This window comes from Phyllobates terribilis, unplaced genomic scaffold (genome assembly GCF_046119375.1).
Source record: "Phyllobates terribilis strain yellow unplaced genomic scaffold, ASM4611937v1 Scaffold_12__6_contigs__length_324123572, whole genome shotgun sequence".
NCBI lineage: Eukaryota > Metazoa > Chordata > Amphibia > Anura > Dendrobatidae > Phyllobates > Phyllobates terribilis.
Genome location: NW_027362772.1, coordinates 234,453,158 through 234,470,124, shown reverse-complemented (window position 1 = coordinate 234,470,124; position 16,967 = coordinate 234,453,158). Strand labels below are relative to the sequence as shown.

Genomic DNA, 16,967 nt, shown 5'->3' with positions numbered 1-16,967 from the left:
GCAATAACATTAATAAAAGGAGATAAATCAGCACTGTCAGTTACATTACAGGTGGGTGCAAGCTTCAATGGAATAGACTCAGTCCCCAATGTAACTACAGATTGTCTCTGTAATGGATTTGGATGAATAAACCACAGTTCACAAAGATTTTATGGAGTTCTTCCTTTTCTTCTTTCTCCTCTTCTTCTTTTTCTTCCTCCTTTGTTTTCGTCTTCTCCCTTCTTATTTCTGTTGTTCATCTTCTTCCTTCTTCTCTTTTCTTCTACCTCCTTCTTCATCTTCTCAATATTATATTATCTTTTCTGAATTCCATATTCTAATTATGTATTAAATCAGTCTTATTTATTACCATTCTGTTGATTACATCATATGTTGGCTTCCTGACTTTGATACAGGCTCAGGAACTGAGCCGGCATCTTTCCTGGCAGATAATTACTGTGATATTCAGTCATCATCTGCCTCTAACAGCTGCGGGTGGAGTTCTGCTGTTAAATGCCAATGTCCATCTCTGACAGTGGCATTTACAGAGTGTCAGAAAGGGGGCATGGCATTCCATGAACCACGCAGTGCTCCCATGACATGATCATGGTGCACCAATGGGTTGCCATCACAGCTAGGGGTCTGCTGAAGACCCCTGTGCCTGTCATGATGTAGTCCTGTGAATGCCGGCTTTTGGCTGATGTTCATAGGATTGTGATTGTGGTATTGCTGTATATAACACAAGTCATCAACTGATCACAGGTTCAAGTCCCCTAAGAGAACCAACAAATACATTGAAAAGTAAAAATATATATTTTTTAAAAATATAAAAGTTCAAATAACCCTCCTGTTGCCCCATTAAAAATAGATAAAATAAATAAGTACACATAGGTGGTATTGTTACATCTGTAAAAGTCTGATCTACCAAAGTAGAAAATGAATTAACCCAACTGGTAAATGTCGTAATGAAAAAAATAATTGAAATGACAGAATTACGTTTTTTCGGCCGCCGCCGCAACACTGCAAAAAAATAAGAGGCGATCAAAATATAGTAACTACCTCAAAATTGTATCAATCAAAACATCAGCTCGGGGTGCAAAAAATAAATCCTGCACACAGCCCCATCGTCCAAAAATTGAAAAGCAATTTTTTTTTTATTATAAACTTTTGTATTTTTCTTCACCACTTAAATAAAAAAAAGTATATATATACATGTTTGGTATCTGTGTAATCATACTGACCCTGAGAAGCATATTGCCAGGTTAGTTTGACCAAATAGTGAACATGGTAAATAAAAAAAAAACAACAACTGTGGAATTGCACTTTTTTTGCATTTTCATAGCATTGGAATTTTTTTCCCCCGTTTTCCAGTACATCACATGGTAAAATGAATGGTTTAATTCAATTCAAAAGTAAAACTCGTCCCACAGAAAACAAGCTTTCATATGGCTATGTACAGGGAAAAGTAAAAATTGTATGGCTCTTGAAAGAAGAGGAAAAAAAGAAAATGGAAAAAAAACGGAAAATGGCCATCTGGATGGGGTTAAGTATCAAGTTACAATTTTCTGCATCAAGATCTCTTCTTTTGGCATAAGGGTTTAGTTAATGTGTGTGTCTAGTAAAAAAAAAATCCTACATATGGGCCTGGCAAGTGGTTTATAGAAGCAAGGGCTTCATTCTTTAAAATTAAATGAATTATACCTTTATAGTTGTTCAACCTATAATCTTAACGTGTTATTCCAAAGGATTGAGAAAACCCCATAAGGCAGATATTAATTCCCCCAATTAAGGTGGGTTTGAGATTAGTAAAGTTAAGTTTCCACAGTACAAAAACACAATAGTAGCTATATCTGTGTGGGAATTTAGCCCAAAGCTCCAAAAAGCTTAGTTTCAAGTGCCCAGTGTCTCTGTTTAAAAATGTGACCACGTGATGAGGCTTTGCTAATGGCATTGGGCAGATAGGTACTGTATATCTAATTCAATGCAAGAAATAAGAAAAATGACTTCCTTTTACTAACTACCACTAGTGTCCCATATATCATCACAGTTATCTATAAAATGAGGTATAACAGATCTACACAAAAAAAAAACAATTCAATGTATCATGGTTAGTGTTGAGCATTCCAATACTGAAATATCGGGTATCGGCCGATATTCGCGGTATCGGAATTCCGATACTTAATTCTGATACTTTTACAATATCAAATACCGGAATCGGAAGTTCCCATAATGCCTGCACTCTGCAGTGTCTCTGAAGGATGACAAGCTGGATGGCAGCGCTCAGCTGCGATCCAGCCTGTCATCAGAATGCCATCCCAGCGTGAGAGAATTCTCCTGATTGTTTAAAAGCTGGCGGGCGGTAAAAAGCCGCCGGCTTTTAAACAATCACACAGCCCCATACTGCTTCCCCGCAGCCTCAGACCCCGATCCTCCGCTCCCCCCGCCACCTCCCATCCCGATCGTCAGTTAGGACCGGGCGGAGAGCACAGCACCAAGGAGCGGGGAGCGAAGGACCCGGGCGGGGAGCGAAGGACCCGGGCGGGGTAGCCGGCAGTGAAAAGACTTCACCGCCGGCTTTCCCGTTCTGTGCTGCGCTTTCCCGCCGGTTATTTCAAATGAACAGCTGAGGTATCAGGTGATGCCGATCAGCTGCTCATTTGAAGTACCCGCGGTGCCCTCAGAGGGTTCATGTGAGTTCATGCTTGACTGCATTGCATGAACTTACATGAACTTTCCCACGGCCGCACAGGTCAGCCACACCTCCCAGACCATAAGACCGGTCATGATTGGTGTGTGTGGGTGTCTGTGCGATGTCTGCAGGTGTGCGCGGTGTCTGTGCGATGTCTGCGGGTGTGTGCGTGGTGTCTGTGCGATGTCTGCGAGTGTGTGCGGGGTGTCTGTGCGATGTCTGCGAGTGTGCGCAGTGTCTGTGCGATGTCTGCGAGTCTGTGCGGGTGTGCGCGGTGTCTGTGCGATGTCTGCGGGTGTGCGTGCAGGCAGACATAGGCCGATGTGACACTACTACTCCCATCGGCCTATGTCTGTCCCCCGTCCACTCGTGCCAGCAGGATCAGCTCGATGGGAGCAGTAGTTCCCATCAGCCTGATCCTGCTATTTAAATTGCCCTACTGTGTCCCCAATAAATTTTAAATACATGTCATTGGTGGCCAGTAGTTACCTACAATAAATTAGTTCATACATTACCTGTCCCCGCCGATCGCCACCTAAAATAAAGTAAAAAAATAAAAAACTACACGTATACTCACCTAGACACCTAATTCCCCGAAGCCATCGATCTCCTGTAATAAAATATAAAATAATAAACCACAACCTTATCCTTACCCCTCCGTAGTAGTCCACGAGTGTCCCACGATGATCTCCAGTTTAGAGCAGCCACATAGAATGTGACCGCTCTGAACCGCTGCCGCCGCTAGAATGATGGGGCCGTAAAGCAGCCCCGTCACTGCATAAGCGGGTTCGCCGGAGTTCAGGCAGCGCTGCTCCGGTTAGCTCCTTTACGGCCCTGCTGTATCGTGAGAAATTCCCACGGTACAGCAGTGCCGTAAAGGAGGTCTCCGGAGCTGCGCTGCCTGAATGCACTCCGGTGACCTCAGTCAGTGGCTCCCGCTGCCGGGAGCGGATGTGTTCCCGGCAGCGTGAGCTTACAGCAGCCATGACAGCTGTCACATCTCCAGATGTGACAGCTGTGCATGGGAGATCAGCGCAGGAACGTGGACAGGTAACTATTTTTTTTTAGTAAACTAAGAATTAAATAAAATGGTGTGTTTTATTTCAAATAAATTATTTTTTTCTGGGTATAGTGTGTGTTTTTCTTTTTAACACTTTGTAGGTTAGTAATGGGGGTGTCTTATAGACGCCCATCATTACTAACTTGGGCTTCATGGCAGCTGGTGCTGACATGAACCCCAACCCTATTACCCCCTGCCACCGCACCAGGGCAGCGTGGAAGAGCGAGGCTAAATGCCAGAATTGGCGCATCCTATGGATGCGCCATTTCTGGGGCGGCTGATGGCTGGTGTTTCTAGCCTGGGAAGGGGCCAATATTCATGGCACCCTTCCTGGGCTATTAATATCAGCCCCCAGCTGTCTGCCTAGCCTTTGCTAGCTATTAAAATAGGGGGGACCCCACGTCATTTTTTTTTTGGGGGTCCCCCATTTTAATAGCTAGTAAAGGCTAGGTATTCAGCTGGGGGCTCATATTAGTAGTCTGGGAAGCTCCGTGGGTATTACCCCCTTCCCAGGCTTCAAACATCTGCCCCAGCCGTCGGCTTAACCTCCGCTAGAGACTAAAATTATGGGGGATCCCACACCAATTTTTTTTTAAATAAATCCTTTATTTTAACACTAAATGACATTTGAGGTGTTAATAAAGATGCAGTCCCTAAATTATTATTTATTTTTTAATTCATTTTTCCCAAAAATTTTGACGTGGGCTTTGCCATATTTTTGTATGCCAGCCAGGTACAGCATCCAGCTTCTATGAACGCGCCATTTTTCGGGGTGGCTGCGGACTGCAATTTGCAGCGGGGGGGGGGGGGGGCCCAGAAAGCTTGGGCCTACCTGTGCTGTAGATTCCATCCCCCAGCTGCCTAGTTGTACCTGGCTGGACACAAAAATAGGGAGAAGCCCCACGTATTTTTTTTTTTAATTATTTCATGAAATTCATGAAATAATAAAGAAAAAAAAGGCTTCCCTATATTGTTGTGTCCAACCAGGTACAAATAGGCAGCTGGTGGTTGGGGGCAGCCCGTTCCTGCCTGCTGTACCTGGCTGGACAAAAATATAGGGTGAAGCCCCACGTCAATTTTTTTTTAATTATTTCAGGAAATTCATGAAATAATTAAAAAAAAATTGATGTGGGGCTTCGCCCTATATTTGAGTCCAGCCAGGTACAGCAGGCAGGAACGGGCTGCCCCCAACCACCAGCTGCCTATTTGTACCTGGCCGGACACAACAATATAGGGAAGCCCTTTTTTTTTTAATAATTTCATGAAATAATTAAAAAAAAATTGACGTGGGGCTTCGCACTATATTTGTGTCCAGCCAGGTACAGCAGGCAGGAACGGGCTGCCCCCAACCACCAGCTGCCTATTTGTACCTGGCCGGACACAACAATATAGGGAAGCCCTTTTTTTCTTAATTATTTCATGAATTTCATGAAATAATTAAAAAAAAAAAATACGTGGGGCTTCGCCCTATTTTTGTGTCCAGCCAGGTACAACTAGGCAGCTGGGGGCTGGAATCTGCAGCGCAGGGAGGCCCAAGCTTTCTGGGCCCCCCCCCGCTGCAAATTGCAGTCCGCAGCCACCCCGGAAAATGGCGCGTTCATAGAAGAGCCATCTTCTGGCGCTGTACCCAACTCATCCAGGGCCCTGGTGCGGTGGCTCACTGGGTAATAAAGGGGTTAGGGCCAGCTTGGCATTATCAGCTGGCCCTAAGCCCGAAATTCATGGGGGTCACGCCAATATTAGACATGACCGCCATGAATTTCTAGTAAAGTATTTAAAAAAAAAACACAACACCCAGAATAAAGTCCTTTAATTGAAATAAACACACAATTCTTTATTGTTCTAAATTAAACCATACTTACCATCACGCCCATTCCAGCTGAAGCCAACGATCTCCTGCAATAAATGAAAAATAATAAACCAACCTCATCCTTACCTTTCCATGGTTCCCAGGCCAGCTTCAGCTCTGCTACATCGAGATGACAGGCTGGGCCTGCAGAACGCTGCCATCCAGCCTGTCATCCCGCGGACACTGAGAAGCGCAGGCATGCTTGCGCTCCTCAGTGTCAGGCTGTGACGGCATTCAGATGAGCCGAGTCTCTCACGCTCACCGCATGCACAGGAGAATTCTCCCACGCTGTCAGTGACGTGCATGAGGTGAGCTGAGTTCATTGTCGGCTCATCTGGATGCCGTCACAGCCAGACACTGAGGAGCGCAAGCATGCCTGCGCTTCTCAGTGTCCACGGGATGATAGGCTGGATGGCAGCGTTCTGCTGCGGTCCAGCCTGTCATCTCGATGTAGCAGAGCTGGAGCCGTCCTGGGAACCATGGGAAGGTAAGGATGATGTTGCTTTATTATTTTATTTTTATTGCAGGAGATCGTTGGCTTCAGCTGGAATGGGTGTGACGGTAAGTATGGTTTAATTTAGAACAATAAAGAATTGTGTCTTTATTTCAATTAAAGGATTTTATTCTGGGTGTTTGTGTTTTTTTTAACTTTGACTATGGGGTTAGTAATGGGGGTGTCTTATAGACGCCTCTCCATTACTAACCTGGGCTTGATGTCAGCTGGCATTTTAAGCTGACATCAACCCCAGCCCTATTACCCCACTGCCACTGCTACAGGGCAGTGGGAAGAGCGAGGCTAAGTGCCAGAATTGGCGCATCCTGTGGATGCGCCATTTCTGGGGCGGCGGACGGCTGGTGTTTCTAGCCTGGGAGGGGACCAATATTCATGGCACCCTTCCTGGGCTATTAATATCAGCCCCCAGCTGTCTGCCTAGCCTTTGCTAGCTATTAAAATAGGGGGGACCCCACGTCATTTTTTTGGGGGGGTCCCCCATTTTAATAGCTAGTAAAGGCTAGGTATTCAGCTGGGGGCTGATATTAGTAGCCTGGGAAGCTCTGTGGGTATTACCCTCTTCCCAGGCTTCAAACATCTGCCCCAGCCATCTGCTTAACCTCCGCTAGAGACTAAAATTAGGGGGAACCCCACGCCAATTTTTTTTTTAATAAATCCTTTATTTTAACACTAAATGACAAGTACAGTAAGCAACACTGTCACTGTACTTCATATATATGTGACTGACATGTTTCTATCTATCTAATCTATGTGTGAAGCTCTATTCTTTCTGTTATAAATTGTCGGGTACCGGTGTATGCCGCTGCTGAATTGCCGGCTTTTCATGTTTCACTGTGAGCACTGTTCCCATCGATTTGGGCAACCACCACCCCCAATACATTCTACATTATTGTTAGCTGTTTTCCTTCATGTAGAATTAACCTACAAGGAAAGAAAGGGTTTATTTTCATTCCGATATTTGTGTCCCATTGACTTGCATTGGTTTCCGGTATCGGAATCGGTGATATCCGATACTTTTTGGGTATCGGCACGATCCAATCCGATCCGATATTTCCTGATATTGGAAGGTATCGCTCAACACTAATCATGGCATTATAAAACAAAAACACTTGTAGAAACAATGTAGAAAAAGTTTCCTTAACCAAAACTTAGCCAGTCACAATAACTGTATAAAATGAAACATAATTTTGGGGGATATCCTTTAAAGTGATAATAGTATTTGGGAATATTAAATTTATTTCTAAAAAAGCAAAAAAAAAAAATTACAATAATATTACTGTATATAATTTAGCTAATTTAAAAAAAAAACTATTTTAAAGTTTTGGAAGTGTAAGATTACCAGTTGAATTCTTGTGTTGAAATAAATGTGACAGGTATAAATATTAAAGTCCTAAGTGGGAATTATACTGTCAGTATTTGGACTGTGAAACTGGTGACATAAAGTGTGTAAAGGTTGCCGTGTTAAATCCCAGGATCTTTGCTGCCATGAAGATTTAATTGCCGTAAAGCTTAAAGGGAGGATCTTATGATCTATAATTCATAATAACTAGTTAAAATTAAAATTAGTCTTTTTAAAACACTAAACTTAAGACTTGATTAAAAAGCCCAACTAAACACAATTATCTATAGTGTCTACTGTATCGCAGGCTATCTTCAGAAAATGACCTACTATTGGATCTGGTTTTTGTGTTAAATTTATTTTTTAAATTGTTGGCATTTTTTTCAGGTCTGTATATACCTGAATCAATAGTGCAAGATGCTGCTCTATTTTTCCAATCAAATGATGGACACCCTAATGGAAACTTGACAGACCCCATTTAAAGGGAATCTGTCATGTCCTTTTTCAATATTAAACTGACCCCAATGTCTTGCTAGTGATGTAATATGCATCACTAACATGATCTTCTCGAGCAAAACTTCCCACTATCTAAAAAAAACACTTTTTATCCTTAGATGATTGCATCACATACCTTATATTTCAGTCATAGGGGTAGTGCTTTCTATCCTTCCAGTCACAGTCCTCTTTAAATTATTTGCACCCATTGCAGTCTGATTGATTGCCTGGACTGCCCCAATGTCACGGCAGTCGCTCAGTAAATTCCACGCTTGCACACTGAGGAGCCTGTGCATGCGCACTGAATTTGGGTATAGGTCCCCAGCTTCATTTCATATCTGCGCATGCTCTGGAGCCATGGTGACTAGGTGGCTAGGGGATGTATGATTTGTGAGTGCATATGCTATGTATGGCACTCTGTTCCCGCAGCTCCAGAGCATGCACAGATATGAAATGGAGCTGGGGAACTATACCCAGATTCAGTGCGCATGCATAGAGACCTGATAGTCAGTGCGCAAGCGGGAAATTTACTGGCCGATTGCAATGGCATCAGGGCAGTCCAGGCAATCAATCAGGCTGTGATGGGAGTAAATAATTTGAAAAAGGCCGTGACTGACCGTGACTGGAAGGATAATAAGCGCCACCCCTATGACTGAAAGAGAAGGTATGTGATGCAATGTCCTAAGGATAAAAAGGTTTTTTTGTAGATAAATAGTGGGACGTTTTGCTTGAGAAGACCATGATAGTGATATAGAAAAAGGATGTGACAGGTTCCTTTTAAAGGGGTATTCCCATCTCCAAGATCCTATCCCAATATGTATGTAGTAGATATAATAATAATAATATTAGCAAATACGTCAAATTAGAAATGTAGTATAGTATTTTTGATTCGCTATGCCACTTACCTCATGTGCAGGCAATACAGGACCTTAGGTATCCACGGTTACGACCACTAGCAGCTAGCTAACTGACTGTCACTTTATCAGTGGATGTAACCACGGATACCTAAGGTCCTGCAATGCCTGCACATGAGGAAAAAGACATAGCAAATAAAAAATACTATACTACATTTCTAATTGTAGATATTTGCTAATATTATTATTATTATACCTACTACATCTTGGGATAGGATTTTGGAGATGGGAATAACCCTTAAAGTCCATGAAGTCCTTCTTGTGCCGCTTAAATCCCATCATGTAATAGATCTGTCCCATCCTTCATCTCTAATCAGATTAAAGGGATTCAGAACTTTGATATAAACCTAAATATAAGAGTCATTCAGTAAATATTTGACAGAGAAAAGGGAAGAGGAGGAGAGAAACTAATAAGTGCAGGAAATTCAATTATGTGAGAAAGTTGCCATCTCGCTCAATATCATTCCACAATCACAAAAAGTGATCAGACTACTAAAAAATTGTGCAAGGTAAAAAAAAAGTTATTAAAGATTTAAAAAAAAAAAAAAAAGTCAAAGCTCGAATCACCTCTCTTTTCCCCATTAAAAATAACCCCCCCCCCAAAAAAAATAAACATATTCGGTATTTCAGCATCCATAAAAGTCCATTCTATCAAAATCTAAAACAATTTAACCCATATAGTAAATGCCATAAAGCAAAAAAAAAATCAAAATGCTAGATTTACAGTTTTTTAGTCACTGACCCTTTGCAAAAAAAATGCAATAAAAAGAAGTCAAAGTATTGTATATACTACAGAATGTTATCAGTAAAACCATCAGTTTGTCTTGCAAGAAAAACCTTTACCCAGCTCAATTCATGGAAAAATTAAAATTAAAATGGTAAAACAAACCGAATAGATTTTTTTTAAAATGTATGAAATTTTTTTATTATCACGATAAAAAAAAAATATACAAGTTTAGTATCACTGTAATTGTAATGACCTGGGTCATTTTTATTGCACATTAAACTCAGCAAAACAAAAGCCAAAAAACAACAGTGGAATTGCATTTTTCCGTGACTCCACCACACTTGGATTTTTTTTTCCTGTTTCCGATTCATTGTATGGTAAAATAATTGAAACATATATTTCTCAGTATTGAGGACAGCAAGAAATGGACAAAGTGGTCGACCAAGTCTAAGCTCAGCAGATTAAAGACACATCAAACTTCACTTTGAAATCAGATGTCCAGCAGTGCCAATGGCTCAAGACTGGCAGCAACCAGTAGGATCCAGTTACACCCAACTATTGTTCTGACCACTTTTGGATAGAATTCTCCTAATTGCGGCCAAAAACCATACCTTCAACATGGAAACAAGACCAAGCAACTCAACTGTGCGCAAAAACATTGGAACTGAGGTATAGAAAAATCCCAGCAGACTGTAACAGAAGGCAGTTTGTTTGCCGAAGGGCTGGAGAGAGGCACAATAATGAGAGTCTGCAGGAACAGTTAAGCATGGTAGAGGGTCCTGGCAAGTTTGGGGCTGCATTTTATCAAACTGAATAGCAGTTTGAAGAAGATTAATGGTGTACTCAATGCTTAGAATTGCAGATATACATCATACAATACCATCAGGGAGTCATGTGGCTCCAATTTTATTCTGCAACAACACAATGGCCTCAAACATACAGCCAATGCCATTAAGAGCTATTTTAAGTATAAAGGACAAGAAGGAGTCCTGGAAGTAATGATAGAGTCCTGATCTCAACATTATTGAATCTATCTGGAATTTCACAAAGAGATAGAAGGATTTATACAAGAAGATCTGTGGTTCATTTTCCAAGATGTTTGGAACAATGTCTATACTGAGTTCCTCTATTTTTTTTAAAGAATTCTTACATTACAGCATTTTTTTCATATCTGCCTATAACTTTGCACAGTATGACATATTAATGGCATTTGGTGTCCCTAACAGACTTCTCTCTCTTTTCACCTCCTGCATACTAAAAGTCATCTGCTCCCTTTCTCTGCTACATGGTACAATAACAAAGTATAACAATTAAAAAAAAACAGACAACCTATTTAAATAGAAGGTACTCAACTTAAAAAAAAACAAGGGACACTGGCCTAAAGTATAACTTTTAATCCCTTCAAACTTATCTATATTTATAACCTTGTGAGTCATAAATTACTCAAGAGCTCTTGTTTTATGTGCACAGATGCTGATGGAATTTTGGAATCTCACTCCTTCCCCTTTTTCAGGCTGTCAGAAGTCATGGAAAACCTAGTTTGACAGCTTTTAACACCTTATTGTTATTGCAGCTGTTAAGGCAACACATAAAAGGCAGATCTTCTGGCAGCCGATGAGGGAGTCAGTGGGAGGCTGCTCCTCAGTTATCAGAAATTATAGCAGCTCGAAACCTGTAATTCAACCATGCCAAGTTATTATTCTTATTATTTACACTACTTTTATTAAATTTCCTCTTCGGCTATCACAATAGATTAAGTTTACTGTTCTTTCCTGCACCCCAGTGGCGAATTCCGACCCTCACTAGTGTCCTTTGCCATTGTTAAGATCCTGTTCGTATTTCTACTTGACCTAATTCGTCAACATTTTCTGATTCTTGTCAAAGTGTCCACCTCCTGTCAAGTTATTTTCTCTTCTATTTCAAATCTTTCTGCACAAATCTGAATTGACTCATAAATCTCAGTTGACTTGTGGAGTGTTCTGATTTTCAGTTTTTTGTTGTTCTTTTTTTTTTTACTTACTGTATAAGAATCTATGCAGCAATCCAATTAATCAGAATGTAAGGACCGAAAATGAGAAAATGACGGTAGACAATTTTAAATTGTAATACTTTGCATATGTTATTTTTGTTTATAAAAATATTGTTTCAGATTTATATAATATAATTATAAAATAATAAAACGAAAAGAAACTATTAAATACTACTAACAAAATAAAACCCTTGGATTTACTCCTTTCTTTATTGCACATTATCTTAATGTGTTTTTAAGCCTTTTGATTGCTTATTAATTACTATATTTATCTAGCTAGATTAGGTCACTTTACTGGCTGCTTCTTATATTTCCTGCCTGCTGTCAGATCCTCCGTGCTTTTGTCGCATCGTACAATATTTCCGCCCCGGTGTTTATTAAAGACCAGGGCTTCTGTCCATGAGTAGGCCCTGAAGATAGCTACACATACACAGTGACCTTTGGGGCCAATGGCCAGAATTCACGCCCAAGTGATCACCCTAAGCCAGGACATTAGGTCATGACATGAGAAGGCCGTGGAGCATGAGCAGCGAACTCCAATGTCTGCTCCTGGCCGGAAGCCCAAGCCTAAAGTGAACAATGGGCCAGGTATGCGATATGACAAAGACAAGGAAGGTCAATTAGCGGGCAAGGTGCCAGGAGATATAAGCAGATGGGAAAATATTAAAAATATGACACACCTCACCGCACACCTTTTCAGCCATCCCTGGTGCTTCTTGTTTGCTGTCCAGTACTCCACACCACTGTCACATCACATATCTGGCCAGTTGTGCACACTAGGCCAGGACTATTGTTCAGCAAGATAGCAGCTGCCGCTATTTGGCTGAATTTTTCTGAAACGAATTACAAATGTCTGTATTCTCCAAAATGTAGATTTTTGTAAGACACAAGTAGAATTCAAATCCACTCCAATAAATTCTCTCATCTCTACAGCCAAGCCATATTTCATTTTGGCAATTTTTCTTGTACATCCTAGTAACATACAAAAATAAGAATATTTTCTGTGGCGTAAGGACCTATAGTGTACAATCAGCTTGGAAATTTACTCTACCGTTGAGAGACCATAGTGAAAGAATTATTGAACTTGACATTTTTATGACTCTTAGGCTACGTGCAGATGGCAGTAAATTCTCTAACCCGAGAGAATCGGGCCGATTGTGCAATTAACATTCTGATCAAACTCTGATTAGAGTTTGATCAGAGTGTGAGCATAATGTAATCCATTCTATCGGATGAGGAGAATATGGATAAAAAAATGTCCGCATCCTTTCCATTCTGTGAGGCCACAGAAATTGAACTGCACTCAGGTGATATCCAGGTGCAGTCCAATATTTCCCACGCACTCTTTGACTTGCATGGCTGATGCGATTGGATCAAACTCAGGCATGCAGCAATTTTTTCCTCAAACAGGCACTGGCGCAAGAAAAAGCTCAGACGTTCACTGCCTCACTTATTAACATAGATACCAGTGCTACCTGTCAAAACGACGGATACCACTTGTCTGATTATTACAGTCGTGTGCAAAAGCCCTTAGAGCTTTATTTTACTACTTGTGAACATTATTACTGGTTGGCCTCACTTTATGCTTATTTATAAATATAAACTGCTGTTCTATGTGCTCTTGCTATACAGTGACTTTATTGAGGGAAATATATTATTATGGGAGGAAATCTAAGAATCTTTAGAGTGTTTTTTTAATCTTGTAGACACTCTATACATTGACTTACAGTATTCATGTGGTACTGATGTTGAATTGCAGCCTTTTATCATATTCCAGACCTGAATTCCCATTTCTTCTTTCCATAATTTGAAAAAGTCAACAAGGTCAAAGTCAGAAAAGACAGACCACACTTAAGAAACTTTTCTAAAAGCCAACAAATAGTTAAAGAGTAACTGTCGTTTTAATTTTTATTGCATCAAACAATGGTACATGTGAAAATAAGAAACTTTGCAATATATCTTATAAGAGAGATCTGCTTCTTTCTCTTCCAGGACTAATTATTTATTTTCAAAAATTCTCAATTCACAGGTAAAATCTGTATGCAGTGAAGACAGATTATTACATCACTGAGATAAGAGATGACATGAGCCAATATTCCAAACATAAGGGGATAAGAGGAGGGAGGAGCTCTGCCTCTAGTTCCCCTCTCCATAGAATCTCATCTGTGTAATGTAAAAGTCTGTCTTCACTGAATACAGATTTTAACCAAAATTTGAGAATTTTGAGAATGAATCAGGACGATGAGGCAGATTTCTCTGATAAAATATATTCCAAATTTTCTTATTTTTATGTGTACTATTGGTTTATGAAATAACATTTAAAATGATATTTATTCTTTAAGAGAAACCTATCAGGTCCTTAAGGCCTCAGAAACTGCCTTAACACAAATTAGAATCCAGCTTCCCATAATGTCTTTTATACTTGACAAAATACCCATTATTAGAAAAATAACCTTTTAATGCCGTCATGGAAATACGAAAAGGACCGGAATAGTCTATGGGTGGAAGGCGTTTCTTCTAGAAAGAAGTCCGACTTACTGCATCTTCACTTTTGTGCCTTGAAAGCAATGACATTGAGCCTCAAGCACAACAGAGAAGACTCATGATTAGGGATGAGCAGACCCGTGTAAGTTCAGGTTCTGGTACCTGACCCGAACTTTAGTTCAAACTTCGGTTTTGGTACTAGAACTGTACCCGAACTTAAACCAGAACCCGAATCCCATTGAAGACAATGGAGACCCAAACTTTGAATCTGGAAAATTTTTCTCATCCCCAGACTTCGCCCGGAGCTCTGAACATTAAAATGGTCTTCCGGAAGAAGGTAGTGTTTGGAATTTAGCACAGGACTTTGTGAACTTTTAAGTTCGGGTTTTACGAACATGCTCGGTTTTTCCCGAGTATCTTCAGCGTGCTCGGGTGTTAAGTTTGAGTCGGGCTCTGTGCATGATTTGCGACTGTTTGACAGCTTTAATAGATGTGAGGAATGCCTGTTTCTTAGGCATTCCTCACATGTATTAAAGCTGTCAAACAGTCGCAAATCATGCACACAGCGTGACTAAAACATAACACCCGAGCACGCTGAAGATACTGGGCGAGAACACGAGCATGCTTGCCGAAAGGGTTAACAGAACACACTCTCTCATCACTAATCTCTACGCATGATCAGTAAAGGATAAAACTGCAGGTTTATAGCAACATGTAGTTATGCAATGCTGAGTCAACTACAAGTTATCATGAATATCATGAGACCTCATTTGTAATCTCACTACGATTATTATACTAATACTGTTATCAATATACCTGCATGTTTCCAATAGTTTAATAATTGCTGCTTCCTGCAAAAAAATATATAAATCTAGCAATAAATACTATGTAACTGTAACAAAAGTGTTGAGTGATTTCATTGTAATAACTTTATTTTTTTGTGTTTTTTTCTCATCTCCCTTCAGGATTCCCTTAGTGAACCTGTAAAAAATGTAACAGGTGACTACTATTTTTGTTTACGAATGGGACTCACAGAGCAGAACTCTACCGGACAAATATATTTTTATAATATGTAAAAACTACAGACACTGTAATTTTTTTCCTTAAAAAAAATTGTTTGTTTTTGGTTTGTTTTGGATAAAAGACAAACGAAGAAAAAAATATACATTTCAATGATTTGAAGAAATTATCAAACAAAAAGACTGATCATACGAATTTTTGGAATTGGACTGTGATTTTTGAACCTGTGCCAATAATACCAATATGTGCCATGAGTCGATGTGGGAAGCTTCCATTGAAAATTAAGTTAAGTGAATTCACCTCTGAATAGCGGCAAAAATAAGGATTTGGTGACCTGTTTATAGGGAATTAAACATTGTATAGAGACATAAAAGCTACATTTCTTTTCTTTTTTGTGGTGTAGCATTTTAACGGCTGTTGTTTTGTTTAACGCATTTCTTTTATTAGACTCAGACTTTTAAGTATAATTTAAAAAAAGTCATTGCTACTGCTTTAAAATAAGCAAATAATCAAAGATATCCATGTGAAAGTATGACTTTTTTAAGGATTCCGTATTTGAATTGTTCTTTAAAGTATTGAATTGCCTTTTAATACTGTAATTCTGAAAATCTATAATATGCAACAATACTTTGTATTTCCTTTATTTATTAATTTTATGGTGAGGAAAAAATATTGATCCTTTAATTTTTTTTATGTTACGGGGGCGGCAGATAAGATATAAATAACAAGTGGTTCCCCCTTCATTGAAGTCATGTAAAAAATATAAAGTGACCTAATAACGGAAAATAAAAAAGCAAATATATATATATATATATAAATTCTGTTACTTTCTAATTCATATATATATTTATATATATATATATATATATATATATATATACTGCATATACAGTATGTATCTGTCTATCTATATAGTTATTTATGTATATATACATAAAGATATATACATATTTATATATATATTTATATATATATGATGTATATGTATATACATATATATACACATATATTTATATAAATATTTATATATATAAATAACTACATAGACACATATAAACTTAATATATATATATATATATATATATATATATATATATACACACACACATACACACATATTTACTCAATAAGCATACATATATATTTTTCTCTAATATCAAATTCTGTTACTTTTGAATTCAGTAATATAACATTTAGAAAATAGTGTGTATGTATTATATATATATATATATATATATATATATATATATATATATACATACAGATATATACAATTGAAACCAGAAGTTTACATACACTATATAAAAAGACACATATGCATGTTTTTCTCAATATCAAACATGAAATCAGAATAAACCTTTCCCATTTTAGGTCAACTAGGATTACCATAATTTTTAATATTTGCCAAATGCCAGAATAATGAAAGAGAGAATGTTTTAAGAAGCTCTGGAGAGGGACAAAAGTGCACACAAAATACTGCAATACCGTCTGGCAAGTGATAGGTATAATCAATGGTAGCACTCACCTAAGGGTGTTGTGTGCAGGCACAACACCTATAAATGCATGAAAAGCCACTGCTTCCAGAGGTAATGGCAAAAAAGTGGAATCTGGCACGTTTAGGCAGGATGCGCTGCAGGAATGAAGAGCCTTGGGATTCCAAAACGTTTTTTATTAATACCAATGCGTTTCTGCGCCTGACCGATGCCTTTCTCAAGGTATAAAAACCCCAAGCCTTGTTTTTTATACCTTGATAAAGGCGCCGGTCCAGTGCAGAAACGCGTTGGTATTAATAAAAACTGTTTTGGAATCCCAAGGCTCTTCATTCCCACAGCGCAGCCCACCTAAACGTGCCAGCTTCCAATTTTTGC

The 16,967-nt window shown here is 39.2% G+C and overlaps 1 protein-coding gene across 4 annotated transcripts in view; it reads left to right on the top strand.

Moving 5' to 3' along the window:
• AJAP1 (adherens junctions associated protein 1) overlaps nucleotides 1–15,957 on the top strand; it is a 524,377-nt gene extending 508,420 nt beyond the window's left edge. For 3 of the 4 annotated variants that reach the window (XM_073656727.1, XM_073656725.1, XM_073656726.1), the window contains exon 7: nucleotides 15,045–15,956. The gene's annotated coding sequence lies outside the window, so the exon portion shown is untranslated. Of the gene's footprint in view, nucleotides 1–15,044 lie in introns of all 4 variants that reach the window. The other variant, XM_073656724.1, reaches the window with a different exon arrangement.
• Nucleotides 15,958–16,967: the final 1,010 nt, after the last annotated feature.